The sequence below is a fragment of the Parasteatoda tepidariorum genome, chromosome 11 (genome assembly GCF_982258835.1).
Source record: "Parasteatoda tepidariorum strain Cologne lab strain chromosome 11, Ptep-v5.0, whole genome shotgun sequence".
NCBI lineage: Eukaryota > Metazoa > Arthropoda > Arachnida > Araneae > Theridiidae > Parasteatoda > Parasteatoda tepidariorum.
In genome coordinates this window covers 71,964,175-71,978,977 of record NC_141765.1, presented here as the reverse complement: position 1 = coordinate 71,978,977, position 14,803 = coordinate 71,964,175, and the positions used below count along the sequence as shown (strand labels likewise).

The following is a 14,803-nucleotide window of genomic DNA, read 5'->3' as shown; positions in this document are numbered from 1 at the left end:
CCTCGTTAAACTGTGCTACCTTAAAGTGCTTGCCTTCGCGCGCAGGTCGTCGGGCTACCGAAGCGGGGGTGCCATCCCCTCCGCAAAGGATCAAAATTGTGATGGCATGTCTTCGGATCATCCTCCGGGATGTTTCCCAGACAGCCGCCAATAGCCCATTGTGCAGCTCTAGTGCGACGTAAATTAACAACAACAACAGCAATCATTTATTTCATTTTTACCTTCCAATTTTGTCTATTTAACCTTATCTTTACTACAGTTGAAGTTATGTTACAATCCGAAATCAAATTTTATTTTTAGTTTGTGTTACTTTTCAGATGAGTTTTAAGTTTTTAAGTTTTCAGATAAGTTTAAAGTTTTTTTCTGCTTCAGAATAATGAATCATTTATTTCGAAATCTAGTAAAGGCTAAATTAATGCTTTTAGGTATTTTTTGAATGAATAATAGTGATTTATTTTTTAAAAAAAAACACTAAGAATTTCATTTTGTCAAAAAATAATTCTGTTCTGTTTTCCTGTATATTTTGCAGATAAACCACTTATATTTTTTTTTTTCAAAAATATAAATTAAGTTTGATTATAAGGCTCATTTTAATTCATAATATTTGAATGATTAAAAAAAATATATAAGCATACATATAAATGCCACTGGAAACTTTTATAATATTGATTTATTAAGTTGACTTTTAAATACGCAGACTCGGATCTTCATCGACTAATTTGAAAATCAAAAGCAGTTTTTCGAAGCATATAAGAAACAAAAATGAAATAGAATGGTTGCGTTGAAAAAAAGCATGCATGAAAACGAAAAGGATGAGAGAGTAAGGATAAACTATGCAACCCAAAGATCTTTTTGGCGAGTTATGTTGGCGGCGTGATAGGCGCGATCTTCATCCTTACCACATTGTTTGGATCCAGCATTCAACTATCTACAATCCCATGTGCAAGTCGCATCTTTAAAAAGTAAAGGCTCTCAGCTGTGTTGACATATTTAAAGAATCGCCTCTTCAAATTAGAGATCTGATTTTAGGATAAGATTCGACATAGATCATTTTGACAGGTTCGATTTTTAATTTTTTAACGAGTTTATTTTTTTAAAAAATTATTTGCACAGCTATTTTACTATAAGCATTTTTTCTATCTCACTTGATTGCTAATTTATAGTAATCGAATACCTGGTGCGATGTTAAGAAATTTAGTGAATCGTTTCATTTTTTACTAAATAGTTTATTTAAAATTATTTTTTGTGTGCTAGGATTTATATTGTATTGTGAAAAGAAATATTTTCATTGGTAAACGAAATGTTGTGAATTTTTTACTCATCAGAAGTTCGGAAGTATCATCATTTTTAACTAGAAGTTTGTTTTGAATACAATTAAAATAGACTTAATTTTTTCTTATTCTTTTCTAAAGTAAATTAAAAATTTAAATGTTATAATTATTATACTGTAAGCAATATGAAGAGATTCATGGAAAACCGTAATTTAGCTAAATATAGTAATATTTAAAATAACTTTATAATTATTTGTCTTTCCTATTTACGTTAATTACATTTTTGAATTTAAAGATTTATAAATTCGTTTATTGTAATGAAATATTTATTTAAACTAAATTTTACTTTGTTGAATAAAACATAACTATAATTTAATCAACATATTATAAAATTCAATTTCTAATAACAGGAACGCTCTTCCGAAAAAATATAAATAAAATCAAGTTGGCTTGTTATAAAGTTTTATCTTCTTTGCTAGATAAAAAATAAGTTATGTTCATTATTTAAAATATTGATTTGATACAAATTAACTTTAAATACGAGGTTCTTTTTATAAATCCAGATGGCTGTTTGAAAACAAGAAAATTTATTTCATGGAAAAAATCTTAATTCTTAGATTTGTATTTGAAATTATTTAAGTTGAAGTTATCAAATAGCTTGAGCATATTTAGTTTTAAATTAAATTTCATTTCGAAATCAGCAATATATGTTATGTTGCTAAAATTGTATGCAATTTTTAAGAATTCATTTTTTCTTCAAATCATAGTTAATGCATTACTTATGTTAGCAAAATCAGGTGCACTGCGTCTGCTGTATCAGAATCAGTGTCAGAGTATTTAAAAATCGGTGCATTATCAGCATTATGCATATGTTGATGAAATCGAAATAGTACGGTCATACAGTTCATATAATATTGACAAATGCACAAAATATTAATTGACATAAATATAGTTTTATGATTTGTTTTAAATCACGAAAAATCTTCCTGTTTTCTCAGTAGTTGGAGTGCTCAATACCAATTAGTTAAATAATCAGAATTTTTCTAATATTCTGCATATGTTTACGGAGCTCTACGCACAAAATATCTCTGGTAATCATTATAAGTTTTAAAAAAATAATTTTTGATTTATTTTTGAATTTTTTTTTAAAATTAGAAACGTTTTTTTAAATTCAAAAATAATTTGATATCTTTCTTCAAAAATTTAATTAAAATAATTACTGGAAAATATCTTTTTTTGCTTTTATCTAAGTAAAAATAAAAGGAAAACTACATTCAAGTGTGTTAAACTTATTTTCACTTTTTTGTCAGCTAATAAAACAATTTCTTAGCTGAAATAGTGGTTATTTATTTATTTTTTTTTTTTGAAAAATCGTTTGAAAGTGCAACTTTTTTTTGAGCAAATGATTCATCAAAGTTCATCATTTCAGCGTAGTTTTACAATACTATAAAAAAATCGTTCCCAGTAAAAAATGTTTTATAAGAAACCAAGCTTCTTTTCAGGCAACAAATCATTTTATAACATTATTTAGAACGTTGTTTACTTGTAGAAATTTCAATGTGCAGTTTTTCACGCCTTAATCAAGTGTCAATCAGTAATCAATAAAATAGCTATCTAAAATCACATTCATTGCATTTCTGTAAGCAGATTTTAAGTGAAACCAAAATAGCTTAATAAACAGCTGTTAAAAGCTGGCAACAGGCGATAGTTATCTCTATTTTATGATTCACTCCTTTCTTTCAACTGATTTATCTTATCCGTATTATTAGCAACATTCTTTCTTGTCCCCAAATGTTTCCAAGTGTTAGAGACATTCTCTTATTTATCCTTATAGCTATCTTTAACTTAAATTGTTTTCCTTTAATTGCTTGAATACTCAATGTAACTAATTTATTTTAATTTCTTAGTCATGAGCTCTAAACAAACGTCATTTTACGTCCGAGCTGTTTCGAGGTTTTAAAAGAATTCTATTAATTTTTCTTATTAAAAGTTGAATAAATGTTTCAACTATGAAATCAAATTTTTTTTATACAATGTAAGCTACATGTAAATCTCATCGAATGTTTATTTTTAAACTGCTGCACATAGAATATTAGAAATGCATATTTTGTTGATTTATATAGCTCACCTGTAACTTAAACATATTAATAGAAAATTGTAATATATTATCAATAGAGATATAAGCAATTAAATGTGTTATTCATTTATTCTAAAGATGTATTGTGTTGTATTCTTAAAATTCAAAACAATAACATTAAATGAATTATGTTTACGTCTTAACCGTTTCTCAGTATTGAAACTCAATGTATTATTTATATGCATCCAAAAATATTGCATTCGTTTGATTATATGTTTATAAGATACTCTTTAATAGGAGATCCTAAAACAATATACTATATATTATAAAGTAATACTCTTCTTGTTTGGGATGCGTTTCAATATTGAAATTATTTTTTCTTAATAGTCTTTGATGGTTTTCTTCAAAATTGAGGTAAGTTATTTTTAAAAAGGCCCCACCTAGCATTTAGTTAATATTATCTGTATTCCTTACCGTAAATAATTGGGGTAAGTGAGATTACTTTTTATTTTGTTCGGAAAAGGACTTTAGTTATGATCGTAAGTATTATAAAAGTTTGAAATCCATATGTAAGTAATGGTTCTATCATTTAATTAAGGTTAACTGTGATTTTAAATTTTATCAATGTGTTACTTTAAAATTTGCTTTTCAAAGTTTTTAATTTACTTAAATATTGTTTAAAACTATATCATTTAAAATTTTTATATAATGCATTTTAAATAGCCTCATAGAAATTAAATAATACGTGGAAATAATAATTATTGGGGAATATATTTCTGCTAATAATTGATAGTTGCTTATTCGCATCTAAATATGCGCATGGCATTGGTTATATGAAGTTTATTAAAACTTTATTTATTTACTTATCAAAACCTCATTAAATCTGTCTTCACCTCAGATTGCCTAGGTGTGAAGTATTCACCTTATATTATATAAGTATTAACCTAACATTCACTTTAGGTATGAAACTAAAATTATGTTTCATAACTTTCTATATAAGAAATGTATTAAATCTAAAATAAAATTTTTAAACTATATAATTCACAGATTTGTTGCAAAATTTATGAGTAAGAAAAACTTTCTTTGAAACAAAACTCAAATAAAATTTTCATTTTTTAGCTTTTTTTTAAAGTTTAAGCATAGAAAATTGATCTGTAAAATCAATATCTTATGCTTAATCTTATAGATCCGTTTCCCATGCAATCGAAAGCTAAACTTGTTTATTAATTATTCTGCTTCGATGAAATACGTTTTGTTTCGTTTGACATTATTTTGTAATTTGTTTTTTCAAAGGTATTAAAGTTTTTGACGGACTTCTGAACGCGTTTTTTAAACAGTTTAGTAAAATGGTCTTGATGAAAACTTAAAGTGCGTGGTCGTTTATATATACACTAAGATATATATCGCACTATTGTCAAAAATCCCATTACCTTGCGTAGCATTAATATATTACGGTGATCAAATGTATTGAAGTTAATTACCATAGTTTATTTCCGGCAAATTATTGTTATAATCTAATAAATGTGTACGAAATTTTTACTTATTTTTTGTTTTGAATGCAAATATTTATAAACTAAAAATTCAAATGTGTATTATATTTAATAAAAAAGTAAGGAAATTTAAATGTCCAAAAAACGCTAATATTTCTTAAATTTTAGAAAAATGCTAACATACATTAAATTGAAAACAATGCAAAAACATTAATATAATTTAATCTTTAAAGATATTTATAAATACTTTTCCTAATTGTAATGAACTTTATCTCATCTTAATATTTCGTATATTAGTTAATCCTGACAATAATACAAGATAAAAATTTTGGTTGACTAAAATAAGATATGCCTATAACAAAAAGTTTAAAATTTATCTCAATTAAATTGGGCATAATTTGGCAAATTAAAACATGTATTTGTCAGTATTACAATTCTTACTTAACGTGAACAAGAGGCTTCCTGAAATAAATCTTATTCTATTTTTAGAATTTGTTTGATATTCAACAATAAAAGAAATGGAATGTAAAAACACATGTTGAGTAGTTAAATTAAAAAAAAGTTACATCATTCTTAATTGTCAACCACCGAGTGATCGTATTTGCAATTAAGTAATTTCTCACCTAACTTAGATACGAAAGAAGAATAATTTTGAAAAGCCGCTTTTACGAATCATAATAACGGGCTTATAGTGAAAGTGTTGCCTTGACCTTAACCATCTAACGAAGAGTGTCAAAAAATGAAAAAAAACCTGGCCTGTCGCCCAAGAGGATTGACGCGTGTGCTTTTTGATCCGTGATCATGCATACTAGCAAATTACAAACTTGCATCAAATAGTGTCTCATTTCATTAAGATGCGAATTCTTTCAATAGTGACATATCCGGATGTTTCTGCTCCTTAAATATGTCTGACAAGTAGGTAGGACCCGTGACCTTCAACAAGAGACTCAAGCTATTTTTATTTGATAAAGGAAATAAGTCCGCATCTTGCTTTCTCCTTTTTTTACATTCTTCCCGCCTTTTTTAAACTTCGTCTTAATGCAAATGAAGGCGTGGATAAATATATAGTTTGGTTTTGATAGATAAATGGGAAATGATATGGAGTAGTTAAAATTGATGAGAAGCTTTCCTTTATACCCTCAATGCCAAGTTTTTCTTTTTTTTCTTTTCTGCTAGCTCTTTCTTTTTGTTGCGCATTTATATTCTAAATAATTTTTTTTGTACTGATATGTGTGCTGCATTCTGATGCTAACCTATTCATTTCCACAACATTTCAAACGTGTAGCAACGTTTGTTAGCAGCAGTTTAAAAGACAAATGATCTAAATCCATCTTCATATCATTGATATTTAATTTTTATTTTTAATATTGCAGTTTTTTCAAAATAAATATTTATTTTCCTAAAGTTACCGTCATTTTCATTCCTTTCATACCGTTGAAAAACACCTAAGATAAGTTACGATGCATGAGTTTTTGAAATGAGTAATAGTTTAAGTGTTAGTAACTGCTTTTTCCAAACCTTTCTAGTGGTGGCTTTACTGAACAGTATATATATATATATACTGTTGTTGTTAAAAATAATAAATAATTCTAACTTTATTTTTTAATTGAAGATACTTTGGGATAGTTAACGTTATAAATTGTTGTAAAAAGTTTTTGATCCCCAATTATCTACCATCGTTTTATTCCCATACTACCATTTTATTTTAAACTAAAGACCTAATGTCTAAAGTATAAATTTGGTAATCTTTAATAGTTTATGTTTTCAATTTTGAAATCAAATATAGATAAAAGTATTAAAAGTTTATACCTGATGCATAAGAAACTGCAAATGTTAGCACCACATCAATGCATTTCAGTAATTAAAACTTTTAACGTTTAATGAATGTCGCCCGGAGTCGATATTTTTCTCTAAAATGGTTGTTTTACATATATTTATATAAATTTTGAATAATTGCAGTTCATGAATGGGGTTCGAAAGATTTGATTGGTCTTATTCAGAAACATTTAATTACTCATTTATATTTTCAAAAAAAGCCTAAATCTATTGTTAACATTAATATTAACAAATACTAGTTGTTTAGTTACTGGTTTTCCAATATTTTTCTAAGAGCAAGAAGATTGTGTAGGGCAAATGCAACGCTGTCAAACTAAGAGAACATAACTATGAAGAGGAGAGTCAGCTATGTTTATTAAAAAAGATGGATACGAAGACTATAAGGAGTTTAAATGTTACATCTTTAAAAGTTGATTGTTAACATACCATATTAACACGATCAGATTTTACACAATTCTAAAATATCTCTGAATAAATATGTTTCGATTGAGTAATAATATCTGGATGAGATTCTCACACTATAAAAAGCTTCACAAGAAACGCCTTGAACCTAGTTTATTATTTTCTCCCATCTTAATCTGTAATTTATTATGACATTAGATTGATTTTGATTCAGAATTCTCATACATGATTCATTTTTTTCTCTTTTTCTGAAGCAATGACTTTCATATAAAAAGAAAATCAAATCAACTTCCTTGTCTGGAACTAAAAACCTTAAAAATATTTTAAATTATTAGGGCGTGTGTTTAATTTAAAACTCTAAGCACGTTTTGAACGCTCTCTTAAGACCTACCTCCGTTATGTGTGCAAGATGAAGTTGGATCAAATCGGAATTCAGTTTACTCTCATTAATTAACGTCAATTAATGCAAAATTACCGAATGATTGTTTATAATTAAACGCTCGACGTTCCATCAAGCAGTGGAAGATATTTTTTCTTTCCTTATCTTTAGGGTGGAGTTCGTGATGTTGTAGGTTCAGCGGCATTCAGGAGAAACATATGTGTTGCCATTATTAAATATAGAAATTTTGAAGTCTTTGTAGATAAGATATTCTTTTATCTCTTAAGAAGTAATGGGTTGTATTTCGAATGGATTCGTGACTTCGTAATGACATACCTTTTCAGTTGAACGGCGATAAGTCTTTATGGGAATGGGTGGCCAATGTTTGTATAACCTATCATTATGACATTCACTTGTTTTAGTCTCTCTTGGTAATATATTGTGTTAGATGAACATCTTCACATAAATCTCGGTTTTTTGTGACTTTCCGTGTATGCGGTTTACGGAAAGACTAATTTTTTTGTACTGCGTCAATTCGTAGAGCACAATTACTCGCAGCGACATTTCACTGTGGCCACATTTCGTATCAAAAACAACTCGTCTTGGACGCAATACGTCTCAGTAACGAACTGTAGTGGGCACAATTAATCGCGATGACAATTTAGTGTGAGTACAATTAATCGCAAGCCTAATTAGTCGCAGGTACAACTCATCGAAGCAAAAATTCGCCGTGGTCACAATTCGAAAAACTCGTCGCGACGGCAATTCGTCAAGGCTTAGACAAGATAAGTGCAAATTAAAAAAATATATTTTACAATCAATGTATATCTTTTTCACGAAATTATTAAGTTAGGCTCTAAGGAGTCTAAGGACTAGCAATTCAAAAATTAAAGAGATTTAGTTACGCAAATATTGCTTATAATCCTCTTTTCCTTTTTTTTTTGTAAGTAATTTTTTGCAAATCACAAACATGTGGTTATTAAATATTTGAATTGCCACAAATTAAATAATTAGTTAGCTTTTGTATACAAGTCAAGATTTTTGGTTCATAATTGATGAATTTCATCGAAAGCGCAAGAAATAGTGCTCGGACGAATTGTCGCTACTACCACTTGTGACTGCGAGGCATTTGCCCACGAGAAAATGTCGTTGCGACGAGTTCTGCCCGTGATGAATTGTCTTCGCGACGATTTGTGGCTGCGCTGAATTGTCTCTGTGACGAATTGTGACTATGACGAATTGTCCTTGGATGAATTCTACACGATGAATTTTCCCACGACGAATTGTGTGTGACGATTTGACGCAACAACTTTCCAATCGCGATTGCTGTTCAAAACAATCAGCTTTAATTCCAATGGTAGAAATAAAGTTTCTAATCTAGTAATTTTACTTTTAGCGCTACCACGACGACAATTTAATTGCTTAAAATTCTCTACACATTGTTCATTAATCATTGATTTATCAAAGATTAGTGATCTCGATGTAGTTACGTTTACCCGAAATCGAAACAAAGAATATTCAATCCCGAAGTTATGACTGCTACGACGAAGTTATGACGACAGCAATGCATGCGAAAACTATAACGATCAATAAAATAGTATTTTTGAATTATAGCTGGTGTTAGAGCTTCGACTTGAAGGACCAATTACGTTGTTGTCGTTGATTAAATGGACTTTGCAAAATATTTGAACGACCTAAATTAAATAATTAGCTTTTGTAGCTAAGTCAAGATTTTTGTCTTCATAATTGATGTATTTCATCGAAAGAGCAAGAAGTAGTGCCTGAACGTATTATCGCTACGACTAGTCGTGCCTGCGACGAGTTGCGCTCACGACAATGTCGTTGCGACGAGTTGTCTTCGCAACCCGTGATGAATTGTCTTCGCAACGAATTGTGGTTCCCACGATGAATTGTCGCTGTGACGAATTGTGACTAAGACTAATTGTCCATGCCATGAATTCTACACGATGAATTGTCTAACGATGAATTGTGTGTGACGAATTGACGTAACACCCTAATTTTGTTGTTATGATGTAGCTTTTTTTAAGTATTTAAAGATTAATTTGATGTATAAAATCACTTAAGGGGTTATCCAAAAATTGAGTGTTCATTTTAACAATTTTAAACTTTCCTGTTTTACTGTCATCAAGAGCAGTCTTTTCTAACAGACATTTTTTTTCAAGCTATCGAGCGTAAACTTTTCTAACTTTTCGAGCAAGAACTTATTTTGTAAAAATAAGTACTCAAAGTAAACGTCATGTTATAATTTTCGTTATTGAAATTCTGCAACTTGAGTAGCCAGCTGTTTCTATCTAGCCTAAAGTTAAAATGACCAACTTTGATTTAGAATCGATTTTCAAAAACCTCTTTTATTTGACTCCGCACTGAAAAAAATTAGGTTAAAACTACAATAAAATAGTAAAATTTACAGTGTTTCCGACTCTGTAGGAACACGAAAAATCTCCATTACTTTTTATCGAAATGGATTGATAATGATGTTGGTAACATTAACAATAAAATCCTGTTTTATAATATGTGATAATATTTCGTAAATTTAGTAGTTTCATCATGATACTTCAAATTATGGCATAAAAACGATTTATTCTGTTAATTTTACTTTTCAGTTTTGTATTTCTACCAAATGTATACTAATAGGAATGTAATTTTGAAAAGCAGACTTCCCGGTAAACCTTTACCGAAAGGAAAAACTACCACTACCGTATATTTTGATTTTATTAACTAGAATTTTTTTGCTTCACCCGAGGAGTTATTACTATATATTAAGGTAATTTTCCCGAAATTGTTTTTCAGTGTGGTATTTTTTGAAGTCTAAAAATTGAATTTTTGAAATTGAATGAGTATTTAAAAAAACTTGGTAAAAAAATATATGCATATAGACAATAATAGAAAATTTTATAAGTCGTTGCAGTAACTGTTTGCTGTAACCGAGGAAAGAAACTGTTTTCACAAATATGAGCCATTATTGATATCACGCATTTGAAGTTTTGAAAATAATGTCCCTACTTAAAATCACTTTTAAACTTGACCGTAAAAATATATGAAATAAGTAGTTTAATAAAAAATATACGATAATTATCTGTTATATTTCTTACAGTGCTAACGGAAGCGTTAAAGCGTTTAGAATAATCAAAACAGGCAACTCCTCACTTTTTTTTTTCTTTTTAGTAAAATGAATGCTTTTCGAATTTTAAGGTGAAATAAGATGTTTTAGTTACTCTCAATTATTTGTGTACTTGAGCATATAAAATTACAAACCATCTCAAGAGTTTTAAGATTTAAAAAAGAAAAAAAAAACTTACAAAGAATATTTTCTTTTAATATATGTACCTTGAAACGCCCTAGTGACCTTTAATTTTTAATTCCTTTTTTCTTTGGTTATTTTCCACTTTCTTCTCCCTTTTATGTTTTCATCAAACATAGCATAGAACCACTTAATTTTGTCACCTTTAATATCACATGCGTTTTTTTATTGAGTATTGTACAATATATGAAACAAGCATGTTTATTTATAGAAAATAATAACGTAAAACAATTGGTACAAATGATCTATTTTAATTTTAATGCATAAGCAGAAATATCTGACGATGCGTAGAAGGCGAATACAAGAACTCCTACGTACAAATTTAATATTTTAGAGAGGGCGTATTTAACGTCCGAATTCCATCAAGTCGTGACTTCCATATGTATTTCCCACAATAATGATTTACTCCCACTATATTTTGTTATTAATTAGATTTATTTCCGAATGCATTAAGTTTTAAAAAATAAATCGAGTTTTCTGTGAATTGAGATACCGTTTAGCAACTGAATTTAATGTTGACTTAAGATTTCTTGGTTATCAATGTCATGTGAATATCTTTTTCCTAAACAATATTTTGTTTCATTTTTAAATATTTTTAGAAAATATTTTTAAACTGTAGAATACAACTTCTAAAGCAATTTCAAAATATTTCTATATTATTATAGTCTTATGAAAATAAATTTTTAAAAAATAAGAGTTTATTTAACTTTCCCACTCGTGTATTGTGCTAAACATTAAAAATAAGCTTAGTCTTTTATGTTTTTTTTCATTAGTAACAAAAATGTATGGTATCTTTTCTATTTCTTTGTCGTATGCAATTATGAACATATCTGACTTTTCATTGCTTTACGATAATCTCTTTTTATTATATCAAAAAAGCTGCGCATTCCTAAGAAAATTTTTTAATTAATTTTGTAAATAATAAATAGAAAAATATTAATTTTTTTTTAAATTTAAGTATTATTAAAAGAATATTTTATAATAATAAAACAGTACTTGAAGATACAATTTATTTTTTCCGGCATTATTAAATAACTTATCTCAAATATCAGAAGTTAAACTTTTAATTAGTAATGAATTGTGTTAAAATTAATGACTGAAACTTCATTCTTTTTTTGGCATGGTCGCTATGAAACCTTGAATTCAGTTGCTCTTAATGGATTTTTCATTTTTTGTTTGTTTGATAAAACGTTAAAGAAGCAGCGAGTGAATCATTGAAGAAGCACGAACGATACTATCAGTTTACGAACCTATCAGTTCTACTTCCGGCTTGAAAGTATTTACAACGCATCCATTAAAGAACTAAATAAGTCTTCATTGAATGAGAGAAGAAAAAGATTACGATGCGTTTACTGACGTAATCTGTTGAATTATAAAAGGCTGCAAATTTCTTTTTTAATCACTATTTCATTCATACTTGACTGGCAGGGAAAGACAATCGCGGTCTGAATATTTTAATTCTTTCTTCTGAAACTGAAGGATTTTCTTCGAGGCAATTTAATTTTTTTTTGTCGCTGGTTTTCAATAAGGTAAGATTAATTTATATTTTCATATGTGTTTTAAATCTATTTGTTAGTCCTATCAATTTGTTATTCGAATTTATTTATTACTCCATTATATTTTTTAAAGTTAACTTGCTGGCAGTATTGCCTTTTAAACAGCAGTGTCTTTCAAAAAAGCAAGATTTTTTTTATGCTCTCATAAATTGTAATATCTTATGAACAACGATGAAAAGATTTGTTGTTAAGAGTTCTATTTAAGTTTATTGTTGGTTTTCTAGTTTTCATTTTTATGATGAGATTTTATTTAACCTATTAACTCTTTTTTTTTAAAAAAATTTCGTTTTAAATGAAATATCAACTTCAAATCGGCCGAAAAACTTTTTGTTTCCCTTTAAAAGCATGGAAAGTTTTTAGAATGTAATTTAAAGTGTCAAAAATATGATTAAGGTCATTTGCTGATTTTAATTATTTAAACTGATTTCGATATTTTTCTTATAAATAACTCCGCCCTAATATTTAATAGATATTTTGAATATGGCACTTCATTGTTATGATGTCTTTTAAATTATAATGCTGATCATTATTACCTGAAAAGAAAATATATTTTGTGTGCTCCAATTAGTCATTAGTATTTAAGAAAAATCTAGGAGAAATTGTGTGTTTCTGGAATGTTTTTTTTTTCGATTTATTTATTATTTATGGGGCTTCATTTATGTCATATTTTTCAATCTCACCTCTAGTACATAAATGATAGCCGTGCAATTAACTAGAAAATTACTAAAATTTTACCTGAATTTTTTTTAATTTGAAAAAGTAGTAGCAGTTTGAAACACAAGCAAAAATTGCTAATATTTATTAAATCTAAAAATATGTACGATTTCAAGAAAAAAGTACTCGTGCAATAAATTTTACATGACTATATTCTAAATATAAATGAATTAATGTTGAACAAAGCATAACTTCGGCAAAGAAACTTTGGAAATAAACTTTAATTTAAAAAAGGCAAAGTTATAAAGAGTACGTTTGATACATACTGTCATTATTAAAACACATTGAATATTTAATAACTGAACTTGACATTAAAGCATCAAATGTCGAAAAAATAAGGGAAATTATTTAAATACTTAATTCAAAATCATGCAAATAATGATTCTAATCATTGATCAAATTTTTATCACCTGAAGAAAGATTTAAATAATGTTTCTAAGGTTGCTTAGAATTGTTAACCTCTAATCGAAATATAACAGCTAATCAAATAGTGAGACTGGTGATAAAAGGATTGTAAAGCCTTCTGGATTACTTTCAAGATATTTAAGAGCATATTTAGTTGTTTTAAGAGTTTATCCCTCCAGTATTTTTGCATTATCTCATAAAATTCAAGCATCTCAGTTTTCCACATTCTATTTTTTCAAACTTTTAAAGATTTCTTTTTCGAAAACATTTAAGTTTTTGAGTGAGTACATGAAAATTGGCAGTTATATTTCTGTTTTTAATGAGTAGTAAAATATTCGCTTCCTCTTTTTAGTGTTAAATAAATAACTACTTCAAGATAAAATGCATTATATTCGGTGTTTATAATTAAACACCTCAGACATGTGACAGTCGTAATTGAAAAATAATGGATGCAATGTGAAAGAATATTTTGCGAATCTTTTTTGTTCCACTGGTGCGGCTTAATTCATTTACGAACCATACTATTTGAAACGTTAGACTGGATGCTTAAATATGAATACTCAAATTAATAGTGTAATTCAGCAGATAAGGAAAATTAACACCAACGAAAAATCTTAACTCTTGTGTTCCCTTTAGTACCAAGGCGTTTTTAAGTTGAATTTTATCTTTTTCATGTCATACGCATCTCTTTTTTTATACTGATATGTATGCATTTATTTTCTTATTTAACTTTCTTATTTAAATATTGATTACAAATTTCCCATTTTGGTGAGTATTGGTATCCCCGCTGTATCTTCTTTCCCATATCGCCTTATGTTTATTCACGAAATTTAGTGGCATTTCGAAGTCAAACTATAGATATCTCTGAGTGGACTTAGTTTAATTATAAATGCCCATATTTATAACAACCTACGAAAAATAAACAACACTATTTAAAAGTTTCCTTAAAGAATATTTTATTTCTTATATAAATCTTTAATATAATTATTCAATTAAAAAATATATCAAATAGTTTAATAAACTATAAGTGTTTTAAAAGTAAATATATGATAACAGTTTAATAGTCATAAGGCTATTTCCAACACGTGATTTATGTTCTAAGATATAAACAGCAACTGAAAGTTGATTTTTCCATATTTCATAAATAAGATTTATTCGTAATTTGTACGAGGTGTACTTATCAGCTAAAGTTTATACAAATTCCTAAACGAAGTGTCATGAATTTCCAATGAATATGAATACCTTATATATGAATGAATATGAAATATTTTTGAGTTCTTTAAAAACTTTTAAACTTTTATATCATTTTACAAACGTGCTTTCTTAATTTTGAAGGAGTTGAAGTAATAAG

At 27.8% G+C, this 14,803-nt stretch overlaps 2 protein-coding genes across 4 annotated transcripts in view; one reads left to right on the top strand and one right to left on the bottom strand.

The window, feature by feature from the left end:
* Syn (synapsin) overlaps nt 1-14,803 on the bottom strand; it is a 305,997-nt gene that overhangs the window by 72,535 nt on the left and 218,659 nt on the right. The gene's annotated exons all lie outside the window — the stretch shown is intronic.
* The window catches only part of Timp (Tissue inhibitor of metalloproteases), an 85,042-nt gene that overhangs the window by 23,223 nt on the left and 47,016 nt on the right, over nt 1-14,803 (top strand). The window contains exon 1 of one of the 3 annotated variants that reach the window (XM_087154975.1): nt 901-1,059. The exons of 1 other annotated variant lie outside the window; for it this stretch is intronic. The gene's annotated coding sequence lies outside the window, so the exon portion shown is untranslated. Of the gene's footprint in view, nt 1-900; nt 1,060-12,167; nt 12,307-14,803 lie in introns of those variants that run through there. One more of the 3 variants, XM_087154976.1, reaches the window with a different exon arrangement.